The sequence below is a fragment of the Triticum urartu genome, chromosome 7A (assembly GCF_056163025.1).
Source record: "Triticum urartu cultivar PI428250 chromosome 7A, HENAU_Tu73, whole genome shotgun sequence".
Lineage (NCBI taxonomy): Eukaryota > Viridiplantae > Streptophyta > Magnoliopsida > Poales > Poaceae > Triticum > Triticum urartu.
The window spans coordinates 635,778,932-635,793,195 of record NC_141879.1 but is presented as its reverse complement, the minus strand read 5'-3'; positions in this window follow the sequence as shown (position 1 = coordinate 635,793,195).

Below are 14,264 nucleotides of genomic sequence, written 5' to 3'. Positions count from 1 at the left end.
TCAACTTTGCTTTCTCAAGGAACGCATTAAAATTCAACGGAACAACAGCACGAGCCATCTATCTACAATCAAACATAAACAAGCAAGATACTATCAGGTACTAAGTTTCATGATAAATTTAGGTTCAATTAATTCACTTAAAGAACTCCCACTTAGATAGACATCCCTCTAATCCTCTAAGTGATTACGTGATCCAAATCAACTAAACCATGTCCGATCATCACGTGAGATGGAGTAGTTTCATCGGTGAACATCACTATGTTGATCATATCTACTATATGATTCACGCTCGACCTTTCGGTCTCCGTGTTCCGAGGCCATATCTGTATATGCTTGGCTCGTCAAGTACAACCTGAGTATTCCGCGTGTGCAACTGTTTTGCACCCGTTGTATTTGAACGTAGAGCCTATCACACCCGATCATCACGTGGTGTCTCAGCACGAAGAACTTTCACAACGGTGCATACTCAGGGAGAACACTTCTTGATAATTAGTGAGAGATCATCTTATAATGCTACCGTCAAACAAAGCAAGATAAGATGCATAAAGGATAAACATAACATGCAATCAATATAAGTGATATGATATGGTCATCATCATCTTGTGCTTGTGATCTCCATCTTCGAAGCACCGTCGTGATCACCATCATCACCGGCGCGACACCTTGATCTCCATCGTAGCATCGTTGTCGTCTCGCCAATCTTATGCTTCCACGACTGTCGCTACCGCTTAGTGATAAAGTAAAGCATTACATCGCGATTGCATTGCATACAATAAAGAGACAACCATATGGCTCCTGCCAGTTGCCGATAACTCGGTTACAAAACATGATCATCTCATACAATAAAATTTAGCATCATGTCTTGGACCATATCACATCACAACAAGCCCTGCAAAAAAAAGTTAGACGTCCTCTACTTTGTTGTTGCAAGTTTTACGTAGCTGCTACGGGCTTAAGCAAGAACTAATCTTACCTACGCATCAAAACCACAACGATAGTTTGTCAAGTTGGTGTTGTTTTAACCTTCGCGAGGACCGGGCGTAGCCACACTCGGTTCAACTAAAGTTGGAGAAACTGTCACCCGCAAGCCACCTCTGTGCAAAGCACGTCGGGAGAACCGGTCTCGCGTAAGCGTACACGTAATGTTGGTCCGGACCGCTTCGTCCAACAATACCGCCGAACCAAAGTATGACATGCTGGTAAGCAGTATGACTTATATCGCCCACAACTCACTTGTGTTCTACTCGTGCAAATAACATCAAACCATAAAACCTAGGCTCGGATGCTACTGTTGGGGAACGTAGTAATTTCAAAATTTTCCTACGCACACACAAGATCATGGTGATGCATAGCAACGAGAGGGGAGAGTATGATCTACATACCCTTGTAGATCGCAATGGAAGCGTTGACACAACGTAGAGGAAGTAGTTGTACGTCACCTCCGAGTTCTTTAGCACACGTACAGCTCGATGACGCTCCCCGGGCTCCGATCCAGCAAAGCTTCGGGGATGAGTTCCGTCAGCACGATGGCGTGGTGACGATGATGATGTTCTACCGACGTAGGGCTTCGCCTAAGCACTACAACGATATGACCGAGGTGGAATATGGTGGAGGGGGCACCGCACACGGCTAAGGAACGATCACGAAGATCAACTTGTGTGTCCTAGGGTGCCCCCCTGCCTCCGTATATAAAGGATCCAAGGGGGGGTGCGGCCGGTCCGAGAGGAGGTGTGCAGGAGGAGTCCTACTCCCACCGGGAGTAGGACTCCCCTCCCTTTCCTTGTCCAAGTAGGAGAGAGGGAAGGAAAGAAGGAAAAGGGGGGGCGCCGCCCCTCCCTCCTTGTCCAATTCGGACTAGGGGGAGAGGGGGCGCGCGGCCTGCCTTGGCAGCCCCTTCCTCTTCTTCACATTAGGCCCATGAGGCCCATTAACCCCCCGGGGGGTTCCGGTAACCCCCCGGTGCTCCGGTTTTATCCGAAACTCCTCCGGAACACTTCCGGTGTCCGAATATAGTCGTCCAATATATCAATGTTTATGTCTCGACCATTTCGAGACTCCTCGTCATGTCCGTGATCACATCCGGGACTCCGAACTAACTTCGGTACATAAAAAATGCATAAACTCATAATAACTGTCATCGTAACTTTAAGCGTGCAGACCCTACGGTTCGAGAACAATGTAGACATGACCGAGACACGTCTCCGGTCAATAACCAATAGCGGGACCTGGATTCCCATATTGGCTCCTACATATTCTACGAAGATCTTTATCGGTCAGACCGCATAACAACATACGTTGTTCCTTTTGTCATCGGTATGTTACTTGCCCGAGATTCGATCGTCGGTATCTAATACCTAGTTCAATCTCGTTACCGGCAAGTCTCTTTACTCGTTCCGTAATACATCATCTCACAACTAACACATTAGTTGTAATGCTTGCAAGGCTTATGTGATGTGCATTACCGAGAGGGCCCAGAGATACCTCTCCGACAATCGGAGTGACAAATCCTAATCTCGAAATACGCCAACCCAACATGTACCTTTGGAGACACCTGTAGAGCTCCTTTATAATCACCCAGTTACGTTGTGACGTTTGGTAGCACACAAAGTGTTCCTCCGACAAACGGGAGTTGCATAATCTCATAGTCATAGGAACATGTATAAGTCATGAAGAAAGCAATAGCAACATACTAAACGATCGGGTGCTAAGCTAATGGAATGGGTCATGTCAATCAGATCATTCAACTAATGATGTGATCCCGTTAATCAAATAACAACTTCTTTTTCTATGGTTAGGAAACATAACCATCTTTGATTAACGAGCTAGTCAAGTAGAGGCATACTAGTGACACTCTGTTTGTCTATGTATTCACACATGTATTATGTTTCCGGTTAATACAATTCTAGCATGAATAATAAACATTTATCATGATATAAGGAAATAAATAATAACTTTATTATTGCCTCTAGGGCATATTTCCTTCAGTAGGCTGGGTCAGGTCGGAGGTAGAGTAGGAAAAATAGATTACGAATCTCTACTCCTAATGTCTTAGTTGGTGAATAGTCTCCACGGTTTATTTTCGCTGATTTTTTTTCGTCCCTTCCCCACACCCCACCGGTTTAGTTTCGCGTCACCCTCTCACACAACAAAAAAAATCTGAACGGATCAGAACTTTCCATGCTGGCATAAATTATTTAGTAATATTTTTTTTGAAAAAATCAATCATGATCAATTTCTAAAGATCAAATCTAAATTAATTAACTTTACCTTAAATCGCTCAACGTCGGTACATCGTTTGTTTCTTTCCACCGAATGACCGATCTCTCGATCGATCACTACTAGGGAAAAGCCTAGCAGCAGCGCGGGTTTTGGGCCTCTAAGTAGCGCGGGGACCGGTGCTACAGCTAACGTATAGCAGTAGCGCCTGTTGTACCACGCTACTGCTATACATGAATAGCTGTAGCACTCTTTAGAAAAGGGCGCTACTGATATTATCTGCAGCGCTGTTTACTGGGAAGCGCTGCTGGTAAGGCGGCGCTACTGCTAAGTTTTCCCCCCTCGCTACTACTAGTTTTATTATTATTTTCCCTCCATATTTGTTTTGTATTTGAATAGGCTTTATACAATAATCTTTAGCATATCATACACATAAAAATGTAATCATAGCATATACATACAATTAGTCTCATCAAATCATGTCATCATCATAATCATCATCCAACACAAAGTGGTCTCTCGTCATCATCTCGAAAATAGCGATACAAGTCTCGATTACTTGCAAATACATCGCCATCCATCTAAACAATGATATACGCGAGAAGAGCTATCACTTTGAGTACATGAGTTCGTATCCCTCTCTCGCATTAGCGTGAACCTAAACTAACTACTGCCTGTCGCTCGGAAACCGGAAACCGGTACACCTGGGCCTGACACTCCGGCCACTTGTCGTATATATACTCCTGGCGTAGCACTTCTTCGCCATCTATGATCTATGCACCTGCATCGTCACATGAGTTGATGATATGCAACATATGTAGTTGAGCAACAAAAAGAGACAGACTTGGCAAAAATAGAAACAACATATCATAAGCATAAATAACAAAGTTCATCGTACCCCAAAATGCCCTAACTAGAGTGATTTTCGCTAGTCAAGGAGGAGGACGGTTTAATTATATCACAAATAAAGTTTCACCGTGCATAACTCAAAGTTTTGTCATACAAAAAGTATGGAATAAACGGACACATTGTCATATATCGACAATCACTCCAACATGTCGTTCCATCCATCCAAGTCAGGGAGATAGTCCCCGAGCCTAGTGAAAGGCTTCAGGTCGAGACACTGAGAGGCTATCCATATTCGGACGTCTTCCCGCGACATTTGTCCTTCTCCGTAGAACATCCCTGTTTTTCCGACGACCTCCTTCATGATGATTTGGGCAAGTTCGCGCTGGATGTTATAGAACTCAGCTCGAAGTCGATGATCCTCGATATCTCCTATGTCCTTTGCGCATTGCAGAATATGAGCATCGCCGGATCTAGGTGACATGCGAAGGTTCTGGTGATCCCGTCTGTACTCCAGCATGTGGTGTAGGACATAGAATCCATCATTAAGAGAATCGTTCGGTTGCTGGATGCACCAGAAGTCGGTCTTATGGCCGAAGGCGACCCTGCCGCCCCTTCTCTTCTTGTCCCTGACCTCTCCACCCATTGATTGGTAGTAAAACATAGCACTGTCGAGAACATCCTTGATGTGGGTGTAATCCTTTTTGTGAATGTTCTTCGACGATTCCAAGTAAAGAGCGTGGGAGAATCGGGGGTAGAGGATGATGAGGATGGCGCGCCCGCCGCTGCGCAAAATAAGTACACCCCAAATTAATTAGCCTCCACCATGCAAATGAATGATTGAAATCGAAGGAAGGATAGCAGCGCAGATGACTTACACGGGATGATAAGGCACGAGAATCGCCCCCTTGTCCTTATTGGCGAGCATGAAACTGATGATGTAATCCCTCGCGTATTCATGGTGCTTTGTGCAGACTCCCAAGAAGCCCTCGTGCATGTAGTACGGGTCAGCGACATAGATATGAGATATTTGCTCAACCCCGATGATGTAGTTCATGTGCAAGGCATAAAGGCGGACAAACGTAAAATCCAGCTTCTTCCCTTGAAACATGTCGAATATGTAATCGAATCGGAGGAAGAACTTATCCGCGGGGAAGCTATCGACATACGACATTTGCCGTGGAACGTTAACCATGTAGAGTGGGTATCCTGGATCTTTCGAGGCGATGAGGCCTTTCTCTACTAGCAGCACATCGTCATGAAGTCTCCTTAGATCGCCGAATCTGACCCGTAGCGCTGTTGCAGGTAGAATTGGTTGACCGAGGATATGCCATTTATCCGCATCGGAGATATCTATACGGTCTTGAAGCCGAGGCAGCTGAGGCGGCTGGATCATAGAATCAGCTTTTTTGCCTTTCCTCGCTTTCTTCCTAGACTTCTTTACTACCGGAAGGTAGTCCATAATACGTTGAGACGGCAATTCAGGCACCTACTCATGACGCTCAAACCCTGAGGAGGCGCCAGTATAGACATACTGTTCAGCGCCATTGTCGTCCTCATCCTCATCCATGGAGACGTCATCAGCGACTAATGGAGCCTCCTCCTTACCCCTTCCGCTATCACCCAACCCGACACCCGACGCTAATTGGATAGGTGGGTGTTGATGTTCATACCTTGTTGAGGCTACGTGCTCATGGGTGTGCTCCCGGCTGCCTCCAGACGAAGCAGACTCTTTGGTCACAACAGGACCCACACATTGCAACAATCACCAAGCCGCCACGGTGTCTCGTCGTTATCTCCCACTAGTATTGGACGAGGCAAATTCTCGTGGCCCGGTTTGACACTGGCCACGGAAACCTTGAAGACGTTCGGGGGGATCGGCCGGCTGTGGAACAATGGTTCCTTCGGCTCCATTATCATCGCCTTCCCCACGTCCACCTTCTGGTCGCCGATGGTGTACAATATGGTGCACGGGGTTTCGTCGGCCTGCAAAGAAAAGTCTGCGACGTGAGACATCCGAAAGGCAACGAAAACGGGAGATTACACATTTATATTGAAGGGGGCCGGTGTGACAGATACCGTGAGGGCGTCGAGCTCAGCTAAAGACGAAGCACCACCGAGCACGTCCAGTGCGGGAGCCGGTGCGGGAGCACGTGCAGCTGCTGGTGCTGGTGCTGGTGCAACGCTAGTCGAGCTGCTCCCCGCCAAGAAGTCAGCAAGGGGAAAGTCCGCTGCATTTTTTTTCTGGATTTTGCCTGGTCCAATTGAAAACGATCGGAACCAAGGAAGTAGAAATATCTACAGCCACCTGTTTTGCGGCAGCTACCGCTGTTGCGATTGTCTGAGTTGATTTCTTCTCAACCGCAATCTCAACCTTCTTGTCGATGTTTTCTTCATTTAACCTCCGTCTTTCCTTTCTCTCCTCCGTGGTCTCACGGTAGTACTTCTTCCACGTGGCGCCGTCTCTGACACCGTGCACGCGTCCATACGACGGTCGAGTATCCACCGGTTGTCGTTTCAATATGTTCAACGCCCGGTTGAATGGAGTGTCCCACTTGGGCCTTGCCAATGCCTCAGATGGTGAGTCGCTTTCGGCCGCAATCCTGTGCTGCTCTCTCTGCAAAAGGCACAAGGATCATTTACAAATATGACTAACATGTGCAGTCGAATTGATCAGAAACTAAAATTACCAGCAGTCTCATGAACTCCGTAATGACCGGTTTTATCTCGTAAACCTTCTTCACTGGGTCCCAACGGTGTCGGGCCCTGAGGACGTCACGCTCCTGCGGGACGGTGAACTCCGCCAAGGGGTCTGGGATACCCAGACTCGCGGCTTCCGCGTCCTCCTTGGCCCATTTGGACCTCTTTCCGCCGTAACCACGGCTTTCGAGGTGGTGGCTCCCAATGTTCCTCTCTTGAAGCCCCTTCATGTACTTTGACCTTTTTTTGGCAGCTTCGGCCTCGCAAGCCTCCTTGAATATTTGAAACTGCTCTTCCGTGATTTTCGGATTATCCTTTACAATCTCGGAGTAGGGTTCCTTCTTGTCAATGATCTTTGCTTTCACTCGATTTTTCCAGGCGGCCAACGCGTCGCTAAACTTGGTCATGGCGTGTTTGTTTATCTTCTTCATTGCTGGGTCCTCATCTGGATCTTCATAATCCTTCTCATTCCGGCCCGGGAACAAGAATATCTGGTGAAACTTCTTTAGGAGGGAGCTCCTCATATTTTCTATCTTCTGTAGTTTCTCATCGTTGATGGTGGCGGTTATCCGTATGATGCAGCCTATTTGATTGTCGTAGCATCGACGCGCTTCCTCGGACGCCTTTGGCTCAAAATTGCCGTCGTCCACCTCCGTGATCACCAGTCTAGTAGTCCTGAGTTTGTTAGGAAGTCGTTGCCTCTTTGCTTTCGGTTCTACACCGGCTCCGCTCCCCGAGGCAGCGCCAGTCTCAGTCTCAGCGCCGGTCTCGATGCCGGTCTGAGTCTGAGCGCCAGTCTCAGTCTCAGCACCGGTCTGCGTGTCGGTCTCAGTCCCCGATGCCACCGGTGGGCCCAGCAACAACATCGGTTGATCGTCGTCAAGGCTAAAAAATTCGTCTGCCGCCCGGTAGACGTCGTCGCAATCACCAGAACCCTGTCCTTCATCGTTGCTAGCCATGTTTTCTATGATTAAATCTAGTCAATTAATTTTAGACCTAATAAAATGAATAATGACATAAAAAAGGCCTATTGTTTTGCAGGAACGTTGACTCCTTCCTAGTGCGGCAAATCCTGGGCACTCGATATGTCCTAGTTTGTAGCACAAGTCATGCCGAAATTCACGGAAAATTTTGGCATGACCTTTGCTAAAAGTGGACAAATTGAGAACCTGAAATTTGCCGGAACGGAAATGAATCAACATTCCGGCAAAACATATATAGGCCACTCAGCTTTATTGAAACAACAAAGCCACTTGGGCACAAACAACATGACCACTTCAATGAAAAGATATAATCAACAATAAAAGTCTAGGAAGGGATCATCTTTAAAATAAAACTTGCCTAAATAACCTAGATGATTAACCTAATTAAACTAGTTAACCTGACTAGTTCTCTGTCAAAGCCCTAACTAAATTTTTGCACTAACCTAGGTAATTAACCTAATTAAACTACTTAACCTAACTACTTCTCTCTCAAAGCCCTAACTAAATTTTTTCCCTAACCTAGATAATTAACATAATTAAACTAGCTATCCTATGCATGAGAGAGAGAGAGAGAGGAGGGGTGGGGGCTTACAGAGGATGGCTCCGGTGGTGGCGAGGGAGGCAGTGGTGGCGAGGGAGGCAGGGGCGTCTCCGGTGACGGCGAGGGAGGCGGTTGTGGCGAGGGAGGATCCGGTGGCGTCGACGGCGGCTCCGGTGGCGTTGATGAGGCCGCGCGGCTCCGTGGCATTAGGGGCGGCTCCGGTGGCGTCGACGGCGCACGGCTCTGGTGGCTCGGGGGGCGTCGACGTCAGCAGGAGACGGCGGCGAAGTGGGGCGACGGCGAATCGGGGAGACGGCGGCGGGATGGGTCGAGAGATTTGGGGGGCAAGTGGTGGCCGGGAGGAAACGGTTTTTTGGTAAAGTCAAAACTAGCGGTAGCGCGTTTCGCAGAACGCGCTATAGCTAAGGTAGCTATAGCGCTTTTTCCAAAACGCGCTACTGCTATACCTATGTAATTTTCTCCCTTTTTTTATTTCCTTTTCTGTTTCTATAGCGGGGGTCCTGAAAACGCGCTGCAGCTACGTTAGTTATAGCGCCTCTTACTAACACACGCTACAGCTATGCCTTTCTCTGTTTTTTCGCTTTTTCATTTATTTTGCTTTACATTTTATTTTTTTTCTTTCTCCTTTTTCTGTTTCTTTCATTTTCATTTACTTTTTCTATTTGTTTTTCATTTTATTTTATGTTCATTAGCAGTAGCGGCCTTACTGGGAAACGCGCTGCTACTCATGCCCTAGCGGTAGCGTGCTTCCTGAAGCCTGCGACTGCTATGCGTAGCCCATCATTTCATCGATGGAAATATTAGTAGTAGCGCTTTTATGGCAACACGCGCTACTGCTACAATCGTATATGCAGCGCGATTTATTCTGAACCGCTACTGCTATCTAGCACTAGCGCCCTTTTTTGACCCGCGCTGTTGCTAAATTTCTGTGTATAAGGTTTTCCCTAGTAGTGGATGGTTTCCAAAGATAGCCCACCTCTCATTTTTATCTTTCGTTCGGTTTTTATGCCAAAACGACCTCTCAAAAAATCAAGCCCACCCCACCCGTTCCTCCTCCCCTTTCGTACAGAGCCCCATGCACGATCTGTTAAGAAAAGAAAACACACGCGATCTATTCCACCGCTGCCCCAGTCCTACTCTCCCTCCCCTCCTCATAGCAGCAGCGACGGGGGAGTGCCACATGAAGCAGCAATGGGACGACGGCGGCGGCAAGCAGAAGGTGGCCGTATAAGTCTATCCCACAGGGTCGTTCATCTCTCACCATTTTCTTTCTCCAGATCAAAATTGAGATATAGGGCGGTTGACCGGGGGCGACGTTGATGGGGCGGCGGATGTGTGTGCCTGCATCGTTGGAGCACGAAGAGTGGCGCCGGCACCATGGACGTGAATGCTGACCGCGTCATGAGTCATGACCAAGAGCTGGGGAGAGGCTGTGGGTGTCGTTGGGAACGCGGTCGGCGGCCTCCTCAGGGTGGACAGGGTCCAGGCGCCCTGATCGGGCCGCGACCGGTCTGGACAGGAGCGGATCGAAGTTTCCTGACGAAGAGCCAATTCATCTATGGTAGCGGCTCTACATACATCAAGCTCGTCCCGGGGAACACCGACGCCCGCCAGCACCGTCACTGTCAGCACATACTAGGTGTGTACACCATCGCTTCCAATTTCAGATTACTGATGAGCTTTTACTGCAATCAAGGTGACTATAATACTAACAGTGTGTGCATGAATTGATTTGAAATTCAGACATCGTTTTTGGGGGAGCAAGATGCGGCACACCGACGTGTTTGTCTGCACCCGAAGTGCCCTTCGAGCGAACACACGTGAACGAGAGATGCTCGAGGAAGAAGGAAGCCACAGGTATTTTTCGCTGCACAAACTTCAGATCTTTTTTGTTCTATTTCTCTTCTATTTATTCAAACTTACAGAACGGAAACAGGGCTTCACGCACCTGGTTTTTGCCGTCATGATCCTCGAGCATATTAACGAGGCGTGAGAGTCGCTCAGGTTGTTAGACCCGCGAGCTAAACTAGCTAACAGAAACAAAGCGTTCAAGCCTAGCCTGACGAAAAACCAAAATTCTAACTGAGATAACTGAAAACGTGCCAGGGCCCTGAGATTTATTCAACAATGTTTGCCAACATCGCCGGCAAGAAGGAGGTGCAGTTCGTGCCCAGCGTGCGTGCATGCACGGGCTGCACCTCTTCATCGCGTCAGCAAGGCCGGGGACGTGACGACTGCAACAAATTTGATGGAGACAGACGGCCACCGTGGTCGTGGAAGAGAGGATGTGTGCGTCATGTAGGCGGCGTCCGACCTAATTCCTGAGCTGTAGGTGGGCTAGCTTGAAAAGTTCAGAGAAGATCCAAGGTACATGTGGCTGTGTGTTTCCAACGTACAATCTTGTAGCTTAATTTATGCTGATCATGCATGGCAAAATTTTCTCCAAGAAGATGCAAAATAATTTTAGATAGCCTATGTGCTAACATACATGCTCCAGATCTGTTTATAATAAGTTTGTATTACCAATTTCCCATGGCTTCCTTTCATTCGCTTTGAGTACAAAATGCAGAGTTCGTGCTTCAATCATCCGTACCTCAAATCTAAATGTGCTTACTAACTTCACATATATCTGGTGCATGTATATATCTGCAGATAAGGGCTATAAATCACATTGTTTAGGCAATCTCAAATTGAAGAGGGTTTTTTCATTGATAACCCCTCGATAACTTGGACTACTCTTATATCTCTTTCCTATTGTGATTTTGTTTTGCAGATTGTAGTGAATATTGGTGCATTGATATTAGTGCTTAAAATTGATAGTACTAATTTGAGAAGATGGATTCATAACAATATGATTTGGTTAAACAAGATATATTGGTCTATCAATCAATACAATAATGGCTGACATTATCTTTGTGGTATGAGACTACAATAGTACTTCCTCTACAAAGTAATATAAGATCTTTTAGATCACTATTTTAGTGATCTAAAAGATCTTATATTAGTTTACGAAGGGATCAGTATTTTGTTCTGCAGATTGAGCCAAACTTAGTGGCATATTACCAAGTTGTGCAACGAATCTCCTGTCTCCCAGTAGCAATTCAATCAAAATTAACTATAGGTTATCCTTTCTATGTAATGATAATAGTTTCCCATTGCATGAGCAAAACATAATGACGCCGCCGGTACGTCGTTCATTTTGTATGACAAATAGAGCTGATGTACCCACTTTCAACATTTCATTATCTTTGGATATATAGGACAGAGGTGAATCTCGTGACGAGATCCAGTGCATAATGTGGAAGTAGTGCTATTCAATCTAACACGGAAAAGAAAGTGTTGCATAGGGACCTCACCTAGAGGGCCAACCGAAAACATTAGAATTGCACAAGGACGGTGACATTTACAATTGCGTGGAGAGTGTGGTTAAGAAGGAAAGTGAATCTCCATTAGTCGCTATATAAATGGATGTCAAATACATGCTTGACTGTGATTTCCGAATTAGAATAGTTTTTACATGATGAATTTTTCTTTTGTTATTCCATGCAAAACACGGGCATATTTGTGGCTATATTATATATTTCCCTTGGCAACAAGTTCTTACATGTTTCTCTTTGACAAAGTTCTACAGCAAGCAAGCATCTATAAGATTGATGAAGATTATTGAAATTTTGTCACATTGCTTAGAAGAATGATATTCTAATAAATATCTTTATCTTCTAGATGTCTCTATTATCTCAATTATTCCCTACCATTGAAGGAAGTCTATACATCGTGTTCGTTTTGCTTCGCTTCATAACACAATGATCAATCAAAGGAAAAAAATCACCATCTCGTTTGATCCCACCCGCATGCAAAGAGAGAGTTAAAAAATCAACGGTGGAAGCCCACACATGCATGCCGACTCCACCCTCGATTCCTCGAGCAGCCTCTCTCCAATCAACACCTTCCAATCTTCCATCCCCACACCGCCGCCCCACTCACGCCGCTGCCCAATATGAGTCCCCTCCTCACATACACGCCGCCACCAGTCATGCCCCGGCTGATGTACCCACTTTCAACATTTCATTCTCTTTGGATGTATATATAGAAGAGAAGTGAAGCTCGGGAGATGATGAGATCCAGTGCATAATGTGGAAATATTGCTATTCAATCTAACACGAAAAAGAAAGTGTTGCACAGGGACCTCGCCCAGAGGGCCAACCGAAAACATTAGAATTGCAAACGGACTATGACATTCACAATTGTGTGGAGAGTGTGGTTACGGAGATATGATGACTTCCAAGAAGAAAAGTAAATCTACATTAGTCGCTATATAAATGGAAGTCAAATACATGCTCGACTTTGATTTCCGAAATTAGAATAATTTTCACATGATGATTTTTTTGTTATTCCATGCAAAACACGGGCATATTTGTGGCTACATTATATATTTCCCTTCGCAACAAGTTCTTACATGTTTCTCTTTGACAAAGTTCTACAGCAAGCAAGCATCCATAGAATTGATGAAGATTATTGATATTGTTTTCACATTGCTTAGAAGATTGATATGCTGGTAAATATCTTTTTTATCTTCTAGATGTCTCTATTATTAAATCTCTATTATCTCTACTATTCCCTACAATTGGAGGAAGTCTATACGTCGTGTTCATTTTGCTTCTCTTCATAACACCAATGATCGATCGAAGGAAACAAAATCACCATCTCGCTCGATCACACCTGCGTGCAAAAAGAGAGTTAAAAATCAACGGTGGAAACCCACGCATGCATGCTGACTCCACCCTCGATTCCTTGAGCAACCTCTCTCCAATCAACGCCTTCCAATCTTCCATCCCCACACTGTCGACCCACGCATGTCGCCACCCAGTACGAGTCCCCTCCTCACACACACGCCACCGTCAGCCATGCCCCGACCGCCATTGGCCCCCCTATTCCACCTCTGCGGCTAGCTCTGTCCTCCATCACTGGTTGGCTGCCTGCGCCCGCCACGCAGTTGTGGAGCGGGTCACGGGAAAGGCGGACGGCTGGCTACGGGCTGGACGGGAAAGTGATGTCGGCGATGGAGACCATGCTGACGGGCAAGGCATGGTCAATGGTGGCCTTCACAGTGTTCATGAGTGAGAGCGAGGCATCGTCCATCGTGCAACCAGAGAAATCGAAGCCCGGCCCGAAGTTGGCCGACGTAGAAGATGACAGACCCGAAGGACGGCGACAGTTCCGCCACCACCACACCGTCTCTGAACTTGGTGGAGATGCGGAAGAAGAGCGCTGGCAGTGTGAAGACCCTTACGCCTCCTGTCGCAAACCATGACCACGGCCATGACATCGGTAAGAAAGATACTAACTTTATACATATTCACTAGCTTAAAAAGCATTGACATCTTTTCTTATGCGGTCAACCCAGATCACCAAGAACAAGTATACTGCACACTACATTGTTTGGACATATGTGACTCATAGATAGAAAATATTCATAAGACAGGCCAGCCGTGGGTGGTGTGGCTAGGTAGTTTCAGAATTCAGTCCTGCAGTTCCTGCAAGCTCGACTCTGCTATTTAATCAAGCTTTGTGTACCTTGTAATAGTGACACACATGGACACGTGAAGTTGAGTGATATTAATATAATTTAATCATGGACGACATATATTCACTTATAAGTTCTTTGGTGGCGAGCGATTTGACTGGTTAAGGAGACACGAAGTCACGAAGAAGGAAGGAAACGAAAGAGAGTATGTATTTGTCATTGTACGATGAAAACCAAATGTCACCATGATGTGAATTAAGTAAATAATTTGATCAATGCATCTATATTTTTATTATTTTGTGACAACACACGAGCATTTGGCTTCTGCCCGTAGCAACACACGAGTATCGTCCTAGTCTGATTTAGTTCTGGAAGAGGCCTATCAGGCTAGTTTTCTTTTATCACAAGAGTAATGGAAATAATTTAGAGCATT